This window comes from Triticum dicoccoides, chromosome 5A (assembly GCF_002162155.2).
Source record: "Triticum dicoccoides isolate Atlit2015 ecotype Zavitan chromosome 5A, WEW_v2.0, whole genome shotgun sequence".
In the NCBI taxonomy this organism is placed as follows: Eukaryota; Viridiplantae; Streptophyta; class Magnoliopsida; order Poales; family Poaceae; genus Triticum; species Triticum dicoccoides.
In genome coordinates this window covers 206,857,722-206,875,239 of record NC_041388.1, presented here as the reverse complement: position 1 = coordinate 206,875,239, position 17,518 = coordinate 206,857,722, and positions in this window count along the sequence as shown.

The following is a 17,518-nucleotide window of genomic DNA, read 5'->3' as shown; positions in this document are numbered from 1 at the left end:
ATTTGTTGTGAAGTTCCTCTTTATCCTTAAGTGACATCTCATGAGCAACAATTCTTCCAATCACGTCCGTTGTCTTCAGATCTTTGTAAATGGGCATCATTTGGATCAATGTGCACACGGTATCATATTTTCCATCCAAGGCTCTTAGAATCTTCTTGATGATGAATCTATCGGTCATCTCTTCACTTCCTAAGCCGGCAATCTCATTTGTGATGAGAGCAAGCCTAGAGTACATTTCAGCGACACCTTCACCATCCTTCATTTTGAACTTGTCAAGTTGACTTTGAAGCACATCCAACTTGGATTCCTTGACGGAGTCGGTACCTTCGTGCATATCAATCAAAGTGTCCCAAATTTCCTTTGCATTCTCAAGACGGCTGATTTTGTTGAATTCTTTAGGGCACAATCCGTTGAAGAGAATATCACAAGCTTGAGCATTGTATTGCAACATCTTCAACTCATCCGCTGTAGCTTCACGATTTGGTTCTTTCCCATCAAAGAAGTCACCTTGCAAACCAACACACACAATAGCCCAAACGGCGGGGTTATGTCCAAGAATATGCATTTTCATTTTATGCTTCCAACTAGCAAAATTAGTACCATCAAAGTAAGGACCTCTATGGTGATAATTTCCCTCGCTAGACGCCATACTCTCCTAGGTTGTGAAACCAAGGCTATGACCACCAAAAGCTATGGAGATCAAAGCAAATGGAGACCAAAGCTCTGATACCACTTGTAGGATCGAAAGTATGTCTAGAGGGGGGGTGATTAGACTACTTGACCAAATAAAAACTTAACCTTTTCCCAATTTTAGTTCTTGGCAGATTTTAGCTATTGTAGGACAAGTCAAGCAATCATCACACAATTCAAGCAAGCATGCAAAGAGTATATTGGCAGCGAAAAGTAAAGCATGCAACTTGCAAGAATGTAAAGGGAAGGGTTTGGAGAATTCAAACGCAATTGGAGACACGGATGTTTTTCCCGTGGTTCGGATAGGTGGTGCTATCCTACATCCACGTTGATGGAGACTTCAACCCACGAAGGGTAACAGTCGCGCGAGTCCACGGAGGGCTCCACCCACGAAGGGTCCACGAAGTAGCAACCTTGTCTATCCCACCATGGCCATCGCCCACGAAGGACTTGCCTCACTAGCGGTAGATCTTCATGAAGTAGGCGATCTCCTTGCCCTTACAAACTCCTTGGTTCAACTCCACAATCTTGTCGGAGGCTCCCAAGTGACACCTAGCCAATCTAGGAGACACCACTCTCCAAGAAGTAACAAATGGTGTGTTGATGATGAACTCCTTGCTCTTGTGCTTCAAATGATAGTATCCCCAACACTCAACTCTCTCTCATAGGATTTGGATTTTGTGGAAAGAAGATTTGAGTGGAAAGCAACTTGGGGAAGGCTAGAGATCAAGATTCATATGGTAGGAATGGAATATCTTGGTCTCAACACATGAGTAGGTGGTTCTCTCTCAGAACATATGAGTTGGAATTGTGTATGTGTTCTGATGGCTCTCTCCATGAATGAAGAGGAGGTGGAGGGGTATATATAGCCTCCACACAAAATCCAACCGTTACACACAGTTTTCCAATCTCGGTGGGACCGAATCAACAAACTCGGTCGGACCGAAAAGGTAAACCTAGTGACCGTTAGAGATTTTCAGTGGGACTGACATGCAACTCGGTAGGACCGATATGGTTAGGGTTTGGGCATAACGTAATCTCGGTGAGACCGATTACACAAGTTCGGTGAGACTGAGTTTGGTAATAAGCTAACCAGAGAGTTGGTCAGGTAAACTCGGTGGGACCGATTTGCTCTTTCGGTGAGACCGAAAAGTACAAAAGGGAAATAGAGAGTTTACATTGCAATCTCGGTGGGACCGATTTGCTCTTTCGGTGAGACCGAAAATTTACGAAAGGGAAACAGAGAGTTTGCAATCCCATCTCGGTGAGACCGAGATCCCTATCGGTAGAACCGAATTGCTAGGGTTTGGCAGTGGCTTATGACAAGTGAAACTCGGTGGCGCCGGATAGAAAGAATCGGTAGGACCGAGTTTGGCTTAGGGTTTAGGTCATATGTGGATATGGGAAAGTAGTTGAGGGTTTTGGAGCATATCACTAAGCACATGAAGCAAGAGGCTCATTAAGCAACACCTCATCCCTCCTTGATAGTATTGGCTTTTCCTAAAGACTCAATGTGATCTTGGATCACTAAAATATAAAATGAAGAGTCTTGAGCTTTTGAGCTTGAGCCAATATTTTGTCCTTAGCATTTTGAGGGTTCCACTTTCACATCCATGCCATGCCAAGCATTGAGCTTTCCTGAAATAGTCATCTTGGAATAGCATTAGCTCAATGAGCTATATGTTGTTATGAATTACCAAAACCACTTAGGGATAGTTGCACTTTCAATCTATAATGTCCATGTGCAATGTTCTGAGCTATTTCACGGCTGGAACAAACAGAATCAATCATCGTGTACGTGGTCACTTGTGATTTTTGAAGAGACAGAACCAGTCGAACTTTAGCTTTCATTAGAAGTGAACGTCACCTGTAAGTGAATAGATACAGTTTTCTGTAAATCTGGTTAGACTGCAAATTTGGACACAGGAAGGCTGCGCCAAGGAACTGACCATGTTGCTTTCTTTATTATAGTTTTTCTGGCAGTTTGGGCCTTTTCTAATTAGTGAAGCTCAAGTCGTACAGTGCATGTTATTTATCCCTTTTTTATCCCCCCAAAAAAATCTATCCCTTTTTTGTGTTTTTTTTTCAAATATAATCTGGCAGCACATTGTTCTAAATAGAAAAAAAAGTGTTATAATTTCTTTCCGTAATTTTCAACTTTTTTGTGTGGCTGTGGCCATGGGGTAGGTGTGTGAGAGGGCAACATTTTTAATAAACAATAAGTTTTTCATGAAGTTAAATTTTTTAACACCATTTTTTCTGAACCTTCGAACTGGTCCACCTAAAGAGTTTGAACATTTGCTGGAATTGAGCAAAAATATTTTTCCAAACTTTTCAAACGCTTCAAATGGAATCTTTTTTTATTTTGAACTCACTGGCATTTTGCATTAAAATCGTTTCAAAACACAGAACTGGTCATTTTTTTAATTCAGACTTCTATGTTTCTATTTTTTGAAACCGATTTTTCTTCTTTTTAATTTGAATATATCATTGTTTTTAATTCAAAATGTTTTTTAATTCGAACTGGTCATTGTTTTTTATTTGAACTGATTATTCCCGCTAATTTAAAATGATAATTCATTTTTTAATTCAAACTAATCATGGTTTTTAATTCAAATTGACCATTTCTTTTATTTCAAACTGATCATTGTTTTTAATTTGTACTAATCAATGTTTTTAATTCAAACCATTTTGTTCATTCTTGCACGCACATCAAACTGTCATGTATACATTGTTTCAAGAAGTAGCAGTTATATCATCAGACAGAAAACTTTCCATATATAATACATGTACAAGAATGACATATACACCGCATAGACCGCACATTTTCATACATGAATGACATAACACGCTCCCTGCTGTTCAGATTGATGCGGAACTTGATGCACCATAGTGTACATGATGCACCTTCCCTACTGTTCAGATTGGGTAGGTCATTCGGTTCCATAACACGCTCATCCACGCGACGCACGGAGGCAGACACATTGGCCACCTGGAAGGCAGAGCAGGAGCAGCTGCGCAAGGTGGAGCTCGGGAGGACGCCGCGCCCAGCGGACCATGGGACGGCGCGCCTTGGGGGACGGTGGGGTGGCACGTCGTGGGTGCCGGCAAGTGCGGCTGCAAGTGGCTTCTAAGGTCTGATCTACCTGCAATAATCAATAATGTATTAATCATGCACTCATGTATCCAAAGTGATATTCTCACAAATTACTGGAGTTCGGCTGCTCCCTTACATAGCAAGACTGCTACTACTACTACTACTACAGATTAAATGTTGTATACATGTAGCCTATACTAACATAGAAGAGATTAAACATTGTCAATTTGATGTAATTTTTTTTTGTTCTATGTACTGACATAGCAGTAATATAAGGCAAGACATTTGAAGGATTGCTCATAATAAAATAAGAAATTGTACTGAACTTAAAATAAGATTTACACTGAACTAAAACTAGAATTTGAACTGAACTAAAATAGATCTTTGTTTAGGCATTTAAGCAAACACCTGACGGCAAAAAAAAGTGATTGACATTTAGAAATAAAGACGATGGTATAGAACAAATTCATGCAAGAATGTGAAGTATGACTCCGACATTTTAGCAACAAACAAATGACTAGGGTAGCAAATGTTCAAACTGAAACAAACCCATCTCACTCTCATATTAACTCTTTGTCCATGGATCCATGTGTTGTAGCATGTGAACTCCAAAGCTAGCAATAGTAGTAGCATCCATCTTGTATATCCCAATCCCAGGCTGCATGACAGCCATGGACTCATAACAAACCGCTTATGCATTTTAAACAAACACCTAGAAGGCACGACAATGGGCAAAAAAATTAATTGTAGAGTTGCAGACTAGTGAGCCAACCATAGAATAGAGCGAATGGAAGAACTTGAACAATCCACAACATATACACATGAGAATTGAGTTTCTGAAAAGAATTTTAGTTATAATGTACTGAACTAAAACCACGTCAACAATTTGCAAACAGAGGTAATAATATACTATAGGAGGAATTTATTTAAATGTTTTTCAATTCTTTGAACTTACGGTTCTCGCGATTCCAAACAACTAGATTTCTGTTGTGCGAAGATCTTGACTTTTTCTTGGCGACAAATAAAAATGCTATAAGAAATAGTACTGAATTCCTGCATCACGCCTTCAAGGGTGAACCACACTGGAAGATTGACCAAAATCCTCACAGGAGTTTATATTTGAACTAGCTACGGTTTATTTTTTGAACTTACCTGGCAGTAATACATGAACTCTAGCACCCAATACAAGTATCATGCGACAATCTGTAAACAAAAAAAAGATGTAGGTTAAAACAAAATTTGAAATAGCAGACAAACTAGAAGAAGCTAGCATCAACGATCTTCTAACTGAAGCACCATAGGTTCCCAATTTAATACCACTACAGAGTACTACAATAATTCTGTCAAAATTAAGTACACAAAGAACCTACACATCAATCCATCACAGGATCATCCATTTTACATTCCATCCCCAAATATGCATGGCAAGTTTCAGAGTTGGAAGCCCTCTAAATTAAGCCATCTAAAAACTAAGTGATACATATATGCAGGAACAAAACTAGCTCTAAATGAGTAAAGACAGAGTATCAAGAAGATTCATCAAATTCATACCAAAAATGTTGAAGAAGGGAGAAAGTTGAGCTGGATCAGGAGGTGAAACACGGGTGGCCTGCATGCGGCTCTTTGAGTGACAGGCGTCGGAGCAAGAAGTTGGACTGATGAGTGGGAGGGAAGGCTAGGCTGGCTGCTGGAGTAAGTCAACAACCATGTACTGCTACTCGCGACGAACTCGACCTCCCTAATGCCATGGGGTTGGACTGAACACATCTCAACTGTGAATGTAGAGACTACAATATACACACCCATTCCTCATATTGCAATAAATAGTCACATATTACATCTGGGTGATATCTCTGTACTTACAAAGTTATTGAAGGTGAACTATATCAATTGTTTATAGTCCACATGTCCATGGTTGTGGCGAAGATACTTAATTATATATATGAATCTGTTGTTCATATTGTAATATATAGTCCACATGTCCATCATTAGCAGAAAGTGCTAATCTTTTGACACATCGAAACCAATAGTTGTGGCAAAGATACTTAATTATATATATATGAATCACAACACACACAGTGTTTGTTCTTCTATAACACATATGGAACTGGGTATGTGCTAAAATTTTTGAACTTAGATATAAACTTGAACAGTACCAACTACTAAACAAAAAGTTTGGGATATTGAGCTTAGAGATTGTATATTGGTAAACTTTTTCTCCCTACAGAATCGTTAATCAAATAGATGTACTATTCGTGAGGTTTTATCAACATGATAAGTAGTAGCAGTACTACCCTAGGTGGCAAAGTAATAGCGGCACAAAAGAAGTCCACCATCAACAGTGAGTACTACTGCGACACCTAAACTATGTGTTCGACACACTTGCTTTACATAGTACTACAAGATTTTTCTGGAAAAAGGTACTAAAACATTTGTGAACACGAGGACATAAAAAAGTTGTACTGAGGGTGTGAATTAGAGCGGCCGGAAGAGGATGCAGCAGCCGCACACACCACCAGATAAGTTCTCCTGTCTCCAGAACACATGTGTACATACACACATCTCCATCTACAACAAACAAAAGAAATAGTTGACCTTCAGAGTTTTTGCAAAGTGAATTGTTTTTTGCAACTAGAGAACTTGCTACACTTAGCAAAGGTGAACTACTAATTCCCAGAAACTGCAGGATGTCTACTTCCGTGAAACCAGAAATTTTGAGCTTCACGTATGCTCATATATGCTGTTTCTTTTGAATTCCCTATCAAATGACCGGTTTCAGTAGCCGAGAAAATTGGCTCAACCACATAGCTATGAAAATTAATTTAACTGAACCTTCAAACATATAAAGTTTGAACTTCGCTCAAAAGCTAAATAGTTCAACCAGATGCATACAAGCATAAAACATGTAAATTTTGGTCCTGTTTAGACATATATCAGGAGAATATCTAGAGACCCCCGCTCAAATTTTTGTGTATGAACTGTCAAGCAAGCAGCAATTGAACATACGGAGATGTGGGGATGAGATGACGAAACACGACCTTCAGGTGTTGGTGAAGAAGAACTGCCGACAAGCCAGTAGTGGATAGAGGAAGAAGGCCACATGGGAGGAAGCAGTGGGCAGCTTCGATCGGCGGTCAGCCATGGATAGGGTGGCGCACAGGCGTACCACCACCCATTAACACCATCTTGCGTCGCGTGTCGTGCGTGTCCTTTGGATCCCTAGCGCGGACGTGACCCTTGCGTCCTCTGCCTCCTACCCCGCAAAAGATCTCGCCGCTGAGAATCATCACGCGGAGGTCACCGGTGGTTGAGGCGTAGTTCTCCGTGGGGAGGGGGCTACCGGCGTGCGGCGATGGGGCGAGGGGTGGTGGCTCCCGACGGCGGGGCGAAGGGTGGTGGCGCGCGGCCGCGGGGCGAGGGGTGGTGGCGCGCAGCGGTGGGGTGAGGGATGCTGGCGCGCGGCGGCACCTGAAGGGGTGGTGGCTTGTGGCGGTGGGGCAAGAGGTGGTGGCGCACGGTGGCGGGGCATGGGGCGGCGACGAGATGTGATCGGGAAGTGGGTGGTTTTGGGGGAGGGGGGTTAGTGTGTTATGCGGGATCGAGCTGGTGGGCTGGATTCGGGAAGCTGTAGCTGTGTCGCGCGCTATATATAGGGGCGAGGGGTAACAAAATAATATTCTGTTACTAGTAACAGAATAGTCCATTCCGAGAAAGTTTAACACCCGCTCCTGAAAAGAGGCCAAAGGGGGCTCCGGAGGACATAGGAGGTCCGGATTGCAAAACGGACAACGGGGAAAATGCTCGGATGCATGAGACGAACACATATGCAAATGTGATGCACATGATGACATGATATGAAATGCATGACAAGGACAAAATGCAAAACATATTCAAGAACCAAACCACGAATCTCATAACTTAGAGCCAAAAATGGCAAGAGTCGGAGTACAAATATGGCAAGTTACATACGGGGCATTACATCTAGTTCCTCGTGATCGGAATTATATATATATATATATATATATATATATATATATATATATAAATTTTGGCCACGTGAAGGAGAAAGTATCGCTCTAGCTTGGGGGAGGCTTAAGTCAATGTTATATTCATGCCATCATGAGCTGTCAAGAGAAATTATCATTTAGAATTTTTAAGCTCGGCTTTCTCATGATGATCAATCCATACTTGATACTTCTTGTACTGGTTCCTTTATGAAGAACACTATTGAATTCAGGTGGGATCTTTCAGAAAGAATTAAACACAACTCTGTAGATTGGGAAGTCAACAAAGGTAAAGAGTCAGGTATTAAGCTTATGTTCGATTGTATTAAATCTTTTATGAATACTGATTCTTTTCAACAGTTTAGCACTAATTATGGACTTGACTCTGAGATAGTAGCCTCTTTTTGTGAATCATTTGCTGCTCATGTTGATCTCCGTAAGGAGAAGTGGTTTAAATACCATCCACCTATTAAATAAGAAATTCAGGAACCGATGATAGCTAAAGTTGAAACTATTTTTTATAATGTTAATCCAGTTGTTCCTACTACTTATATTGAAAAATCACCTTTCCCTATCAGGATGAAGGAACATGATAAGGTTTCAACTATGATCAATAAGAGTTATATGAGAGCACCTAAACCTAGTGAACAAATCAAAGTAGAACCTAGTGTTTCTATGGTTAAAGATCTCTTGGTAGAAGATATAGATGGGCATGTGTACTTACTTCTATGATAAAGCTACTAGAATTGCTAAACTCGATGAGAAAGATAAACATAGACCTGTTGTTGGCATGCCTGTTGTCTGTCAAAATAGGAGATCACTGTTATCATGGTTTATGTGACTTAGGTGCTAGCGTGAGTGCTATTCCTTTTACCTTATATCAAGAAATTATGAATGATATAGCACCCGCTGAAATAAAAGACATAGATGTTACTATCAAACTTGCTAACAGAGACACCATCACACCACTTAGGATTGTTATAGATGTTGAAGTCTTGTGTGGGATAATAAAATATCCTACTGATTTTCTTGTTCTTGGTTTCCCACAAGATGACTTTTGTCCCATTATCTTTGGTAGATGTCACACTCCTAGCTTTACCTTGCACTAGGCTAGCACTTGTCTGATGCATCATGTTTAAATTTTATTTAAAGCTAAAATGGGGATGTTCAACCCTAGCACCAGATGAATCTCAACTTGGCTGAAATTCAAATATTATCAATGAACCCAAAGTGCCTCCAGAAAAGTTCATGATTTTTGATGAAGGTGAGAAGCTCTTCCAAAAATGATAAATATATTTCTAGGACATTCTGGATTTTTGAATTAACTCATATTGTATTTGAATTGCGGCATTTAAATCCTATAAATATTTTAAATGCTCTAATAATTCTGAAATTAGTTGAGGGCTGTTGGGAATAATTTCAACAGTGCCCACAAATATTTTCAGGAGTTTTAAAAATGGTTTAGTATTTTTATTACTAAATTGAAATAAATTACAGAAATAGAAAAAAACAGAAATAGAAGTGACAGAGGACTTATCTGGCGGCCCAACTGGTGGCCTATCACTGCTGGCCCGTGCCTGTCATCCCCAGCATCTGCCAGAAGGCAGAGGCGAGGGAGGGCACGGCACGCACGAGGGTGCCACACCACCTGCCTGCGTGCCCCTCACCTCCTCAATGCTCTAGCCTCTTGGGACGTCGACACGCTCGTCCCCCGGGCCTCTCACTCTCCCCGCGCTCCTCCCCCTCCTCTGCTCTCTTCCCGCACGCACCCGAGCAGAGCTCATCGCCGCCGTCCACCGTCCGCATGTCCACCGGCCACCCTACCCCTCCCAGTACAGCCCAGAGGGTCCGCCGCGACGCCCTCTTCCTCTCGACCAAGCCACGTGACGCCAGACGCAACGCAGCCTCGCCTAGGCCATCGTCTTCAACCTTCTTCCTGTGGATCACCGCCAACGATTCGCTGTCTCTAAAGCGTCCCCGAGCCCGCTACGCTCTCCATTCGACGCACTGTGAGCTCTAATATTTTTCCCCTACTCCCTCGTGCTCTATCCTGCATCGTAGCCGTTGCCCCGCGAGCACCCGAAGCCGCCGTTCGCCATGGCCGGTGAGCTCCATGCCCCGAGCCCCTCCGCTCCTACTAGATGCTCCGGCGTCCTCCTGATGATCATTAGGTGCTGCCTAGCACCTCCGTTCACTCGCCCTCGAGCTGCAGCCCTGCGCCCATGGAACCCGAGCCCCACCGCCACTTGACCTCATTGCCGAGCCCAACTCCAGCAACCCCAGGGCCTCCCTCCACCTTCGTTGGATGTGGCCGAGTGCCAGCTTTCCAACGGGACCGCTCGCGGCCCAAACGGCCTCCTGTAGGTGAAACCCGAGCCACTTCGGTGCACACCCGCCGCGGATTTGGTTGCCGGCGTTACGACGCCGGAGATGGTGACGTGTCCGTCTTATTAGCCACTAATCACACCACTAATCACCCCTAGAGCCACTGACTAGTGGGACCCAAGCCCTAATTAACCTGGTTCTATATATGTTTAGTTAGTTTATAACCCAATGGGACCCACGCACCAGAGTTGACCGTGCTGACGTGGCCGTTGACCGGACCCACATGTTTGTGACCCTAGCCTGCACTATGAGACTGGCCAGTGGGACCCATTGGTCAGGTTTGACCTGGACCGCCCCTGTTGACTTGCTGACGTCATAGTGACGTAGTGATGATGCAATAAAGCATTTTCTAGATTTAGCTTATTTTAAATAACCAGGAAATTCCATAAAATGTTATAAACTTCAGAAAATCATAGAAAATAATCTATAACTCAGAATGAAATAAATTATATACGGAAAATGATCAAAAAATCCAATCTAACCACAGGTACTTGTTTCATGCTTGATAAAGCAACTTAACCTTGCTGTTTAAATCAAAACATGATAATGGCATTTTTAATGCTTGATATGGAGTTTGCATATGAACCCTTGATTCATATGGACTTCATTTAAATTGTTGCTACATGCATTAGCTCAAATCACAACATATTGCCATGTCACATTCATGCATCATATTGTTGCATTGCATTGATTGTGTACTCTCTTGTTTGCCGGTGTTTGTCCCCTCTCAGTAGACGTGGTTCCGACGATGAGATCGATGACACCGATGAAGAACTATACTATCTTCAGATGTGTCAGGCAAAGGTAGTCTCTTGTTTCTTGGAAGCATTGCACTTGAGTTGAGCAGTCTCTTGTTTCAGTGCCATATTGTAGAACTCATTGTACTTCTGCGGTTCAAAGAGCACAAGAGCTAGTTGAAGATCTTCTCTGAGGCCACCTCTGAACTTATAAATCATGCTCTTCTCGTCGGGGACGTCTTTCTTAGCGAAACGAGCGAGCTTCTGGAACATGATGTTATACTGGTAAACAGACAAGCCGCCTTGCTTCAGATTGCGGAACTCCTCACGCTTTCTCTCAACAACACTCTGAGGAATGTGGTGAGCTTTGAAGTCTTGACGGAATTCATCCCAGGTAATCATACGACCTCCTCTGGAATCTTTGTATTGCTGATACCACTCTACAGCTTGGTCTTTGAGTTGGAACGAGGCAAACTTGACAAACTCCTCAGGCCTGACGTTGCTGCACTCGAAATGCTTGCAGATATCCACGAGCCAATCATCAGCGTCTGTTGCCTCGACACAGTTGCTGAAGGTCTTTGGCTGGTTTGCAAGGAACTAGTTGAGTGTAGCAAACTGATTATGATTGTTGCCATGGCCTTGGTTCCCTTGGTTGCGCTCTTGCAAGAGTTGCAAGATCAGCTGCGTGTTGGCATTGGTAGTGGCCATCACAGCTTCCATGTCTTCAGAGGTGTAGGTGGTGGCGGCGGTACAGGATTCTGACACGTTGGAGGAGCCATCCTGAAGAGGGTGACATCCGTTAGAATCTTGACAGACATATATTCAAGCTGAATCAAATGGATCGAAATTGCAACATATAGTCTTAACATTCGAACAAAATGAACGAATGAATTCCAATTGAAATGGTCACACTTCCATAAATTGAGAAGCCACTTAGATAGAGGGAGAAGAATAAAACAACAAGGTACGGACAAGAACAAATACTTGGTGAGGATTACCCAATCACAAACGAAATATCCACGGAAGAAATACTAGAGCTACTTGAATTCCCACCTATGAAACTCCCAAACTTTTCCGGTTATGCAATCAGGTGTTGGGGATACAGGGGAAGCATAATATCTCACCCAAAGCTAGCAAATCCTACATCCAGTTGTATCCATCCTTCAACACATAACCAAGAAACCTTCGGAAATCATTTACCTCAACCTTCGAAAAGCATCTGTTATACGAGTTATGGCAATACTCCCGAACTCCCGCCCCAGTACTGGGTGGCGTCGAGGTTATCTCACCAACAACTGCATAAAAGAGATTTTCGATGTTGGCAAAACTCAGGTATTCCAGAATTTCAACGATAAAATTGTGACGACAACACCTCGGAGCTCAACTCCCCGGGACATTGCCACAACCCCTAAATGTCAGGAGGCGCCAAGAACATTGTTCTCGTCACAAATCCATCGTAACGATTCCAAGATACCCGCGTGATCCTAATTTTTTTTTGTGAAATTTGAGAAGAGAAGAGTCAAAACTCTATGTCAGGATGCCTCACCAGAGCAACAAAGGGACTGAGGAGTAAAAAGAATCCTACTCTTCGATATACATATATATATAATCCTAAATGACTCAAAACATTTTTTCTAGACTCAACAACACCAACGATTCGATCAAGCAAGGGGCTCCTAAGTCGGGGAAGGCTCTGATTACCAACTTGTAACGCCCACGATGCGGCTATATCTCCCATGTGTCGAAGCACGACTTAGAGGCATAACCGCATTGTAAGCAATGTTGCAAGTGGGCTTACACTCGCTAAGTCACATAGTAGCATAAATATCATTACATTCATCTAGGTACAATCAAGGTCCGACCATGGAACCAAAATAAATATCAACCCCAAATGCAAAAAAGTCCCCGATCGACCCAACTGGGCTCCACTACTGATCGTCTGGAAAGGAAATGTAGTATCGTCCTGAGTCCTCATCAAACTCCCACTTGAGCTCAGTCGAATATCCTGGAGCGGTATCATCGGTCCCTGCACCTGGTTTTGGAAGGAATCTGTGAGTCACGGGGACTCAACAATCTCACACACTCGCGATCAAGACTATTTAAGCTTATAGGTAGGGTAAAAGGTATGAGGTGGAGCTGCAGCAAGCACTAGCATATATGGTGGCTAACATACGCAAATGAGAGCGAGAAGAGAAGGCAAAGGCACAATCGATGAACTATGATCAAGAAGTGATCCTAGAACAGCCTACGTTCAAGCATAACTCGAGACCGTGTTCTCTTCCCGGACTCCACCGAAAAGAGACCATCACGGCCACACACTCTGTTAATTCATTTTAATTAAGTTAAGTTTCAGGTTTTCTACAACCGGACATTAACAAATTCCCATCTGCCCATAACTGCGGGCACGGCTTTCGAAAGATCAAATCCCTGCAGGGGAGTCCCAACTTAGCCCATCACAAGCTCTCACAGTCAACGTAGGATATTCCTTCTCCGAAGACAATCTGATCAGACTTGGAGTCCCGGTTACAAGACATCTCGACAATGGTAAAACAAGTCCAGCAAGACCACCCGCTGTGCTGACAAATACCGATAGGAGCTGCACATATCTCGTTCTCAGGGCACACCAGATAAGCTAAGCGTACGGGAGCCAACGTAACCCAAGTTTCCAAGGGATGGCCCCGCACGATGCTCTGGGTTGGACGAACACTCAGAGGAGCATTGGCGCGGGGGTTTAAAATAAAGATGACCCTTGAGTCCGCGAAACCCAAGGGAAAAAGGCTAGGTGGCGAATGGTAAAACCAAGGTTGGGCCATGCAGGAGGAGTTTTATTCAAGGTGAACTGTCAAGGGGTTCCCATTATAACCCAACCGTGTAAGGAACGCAAAAATCAAGGAACATAACATTGGTATGACGGAAACTAGGGCGGTAAGAGTGGAACAAAACACCAGGCATAAGGCCGAGCCTTCCACCCTTTACCAAGTATATAGGTGCATTAAAATAGACAAGATATAATAATGATATCCCAACAATAAACATGTCCCAACGGGGAACAACTCCAATCTTCACCTGCAACTAGCAACGCTATAAGAGGGGCTGAGCAAAGCGGTAATATAGCCAAACAACGGTTTGCTAGGACAAGGTGGGTTAGAGGTTTGACATGGCAATATGGGAGGCGTGATAAACAAGTGGTAGGTATCGTAGCATAGGCATAGCAAAAGAGCGAGCATCTAGCAAGCAAAGATAGAAGTGATTTCGAGGGTATGGTCATCTTGCCTGCAAAGTTCTCCGAGTTGACGTTAGCTTGATCCTCGTAAACGTACTCAACGGGCTCCTCGATCACGTACTCGTTTCCCGGCTCTACCCAAAGCAAGAACACAAGCAAAGGGAGACACAATCAACCACGTGCAATGCATAAGCAACATGATGCAAAACATGGCATGATATGCGGGATGTGATATGCGATGCATATGCATGCTTCGGAAAGGAAAGATTGAACCTGGCCTCAACTTGGAAAACCAATAGTGCCACTGGAAAGATGAGTTGATTTCGGTCGAAATCGATATAAAGATCACCGGAATCGGATGCACGGTTTGCAAATGACAAGCAAAGCAAATATGGCATCGATCTGCGATTAACAACACGAGGCCATCTAAATGCATCAAGAAAATTAAGCTACTGCACTCTAACATAGAAACAAAAGACATGGCAGTGATCCACTCAAGATGCTTAACAAAAGATGAACACTGAGCTACCGCTAATTCACTCAATAGCAGGTTCAAACAAGCATGGCAATAGTGCAAAAGATATCAGGTTACAGACTTAGTGAAAATAACATCAAGTCAGGAATTTAACATCAGGAAGCAATGTTTAGAGCATGAAAACTACATCCTAAAGGAACATATCATGGCAAAGCAAGGCATGGCATGAAGCTACTCAAAGCATACACCAGAAGTCCCTTACTGACCATAAGCCAAAAGGGATCAGAAAATACAATGGTAACCATGTGAACATAGCAATTATCATTAACAGATTCAGACTTAGAAGAAAACTGGAACATGGCAAAACAGATATTGAGTAGGCATGTTTACGAGCTCGATGCACTCACCACAAGGCATTGCATAACAAACTAAGCATACACCCAGAAAGTAGACATGGCATAGAAGCTAAACATGGCAAAAACAACATCATAGCATGCATGGATCAACTATAACAAGCTCGGCAAAAATGCTTAACAAGTAAACATTCTGCCAGAAACATTTTATAGCAAAAGTAGAGCTCGATTGAGTCAAGCTAGGGTGCTCCATAATTGCAAGAAAAGACATGGATGGATAGAGCACAACCATATCTACAAAACATCCTTACTAATCATGCTCAAAAAGGCATGGATCACTCGGTAGCAACATGAATACATGGCATAAAAATATTAACAGGACAAAGACTTAGAAGATTTCTAAGTCCCTGAAATCAGCAACATCACGAGAGCTACTTTGCATGCTTGTGCTAGTCACCACAGAGATCACAAAAATACATGGCATACACCCCTGTAAAGATGGCATGGCATAATTCAAAACACATTTAGGGCTCAAGTTCATAGGAGGCACACATCAATCATGGCAAAAATGACAAATGTGCATTTACTGATATGAATCTGAAACTAATATAAACTAGCACTCTTGCAACAGCATTTAGGGCATCAAGATGAGCTCAAATGAACATGGTGCAATGGAAAGAAATGAAGTACTCGTCGAGACGAACAATTTGATATGCTACACGCCCAAAATGGAGCGACGGATGCCGAGTTATGATGCGATGAAGTATGCCAAAATAACGGGGATTAGGGCAAAAGTCAACCGAATCTCAGATCTGGATCGGCCGGGGCACGTACTTCGAGGCGCTCGCGGGAGTACTCGCCGGAACAGCGAACGGAGGCAGCGGGGACTTGTCGGAGAGGAGAGGCTCGTCGGCCGGAGCTCGTCGGTGTTGGCGCGACGCGGCGAGGGGCGGCGAGGTGGCGGCGACGCGGCAGGGCGGCGCGGGCGGAGGTCGCCGGAGCGGCGAGGTCGGTGATGGCGCGCGGCGCCGCCGGGCGGTGCTCGCCGGAGCGGAGGAGGAAGAGGGCGGCGGGGCACCCACGCGGCGGGGCGCGGGGCGCGTCCCAGTCGGGCGGCGGAGAGGGCCCGACCTGGGCTTCGGCGGGCCAGTGGCGTGGGGGCGGTGGCGCTGCCACGTGGCACCCGGCGGTTGGCGGCGGCGGTAGTGTCCGGCGCGGACGGACGTGTCCGGCCGCGCGGAGGAGCGGGGGGCTAGGGTTAGGGTAGGATTGACCCGGGATTTTCGGGGGAGTGGCCTTTATATAGGTAGGAGGAGCCAGGAGGCTCCAAATTGAGCACGGTTTTCGCCCACGCGATCGTAATCGAACGACCTAGATGATGCAGGAGGTTTAGGTGGGTTTTGGGCCACTTTGGAGAGGTGTTGGGCTGCAACACACACGAGGTCTTCTCGGCTCCTCGGTTAACCGTTGGAGTATCAAACGAAGTCCAGATGGCACGAAACTTGACAGGCGGTCTACCGGTAGTAAACCAAGGCCGCTTGGCAAGTCTCAGTCCAATCCGAAAACGTTTAACAGCCGCACACGAAAAGAGGTAGAAAGGGACACCGGAGGACATAGGAGCGCCGGAATGCAAAACAGACAACGGGGAAAATGCTCAGATGCATGGGACGAACACGTATGAAAATGCGATGCACATGATGACATGACAGGAGATGCATGACAAAGACAAAAGCACACGAAGACAAAAACCCGACAACGAGGAAATATCATAACTTAGTGCCAGAAATGGCATGAGTTGGAATACAAATATGGGAGGTTACATACAGGGTGTTACACTAGTTGTTTAATCTTGGTAGTCTCTCTTATGGGGAAATGTCTCATCATGCTTCCACTGAGCCATGGTAGCTTGCTACTGCTCTAGAACACTTAGGCTGGCTGGCATGTGTCCTTCGTTCCTGTGTCTGTCCCTACGAGGAAATGTCACGCGGTGTCTACCAGTGTCCTGTTAGCTTGCTACAGCACTGATTCACTCGTTGATGACCGACACGTTCGTTGCTGGGTCATGTATGCATGTCCCTGTAAGTTAGTGCCACTTTGGATTCACGACTAGTCATGTCGGCCTGGGTTCTCTGTCATATGGATGCTAGAGACACTATCATATACGTCAGCCAAAAGGTGCAAACGGTCCTGGGCCAGGTAAGGTGGCACCCATTGGAATACCGTGCGTGAGGCCGAAAAGTGATATGATGTGTTACATGCTAGATCGGTGTGACTTAGGATAGGGGTCCTAACAGTAAACCTTTCTTGAACACCATTAATGCTAAAATAGATTGTGAGAAACAAACCGTCGGTGTTAGTTTTGGTGATGAGTCTCATGAATTTAATTTTTCCAAATTTAGTAGAAAATGATGACCCATAAGTATATGGGATCAATTGTAGCCTTTTCAATAAGACTGTCGAACCCAATGAGGAGCAGAAGGAAATGACAACTGGTTTTCAGCAAGGTAATGTCTGCAAGTGCTAAAATTGTAAGTAACCGAGTAGTTTGATAGCA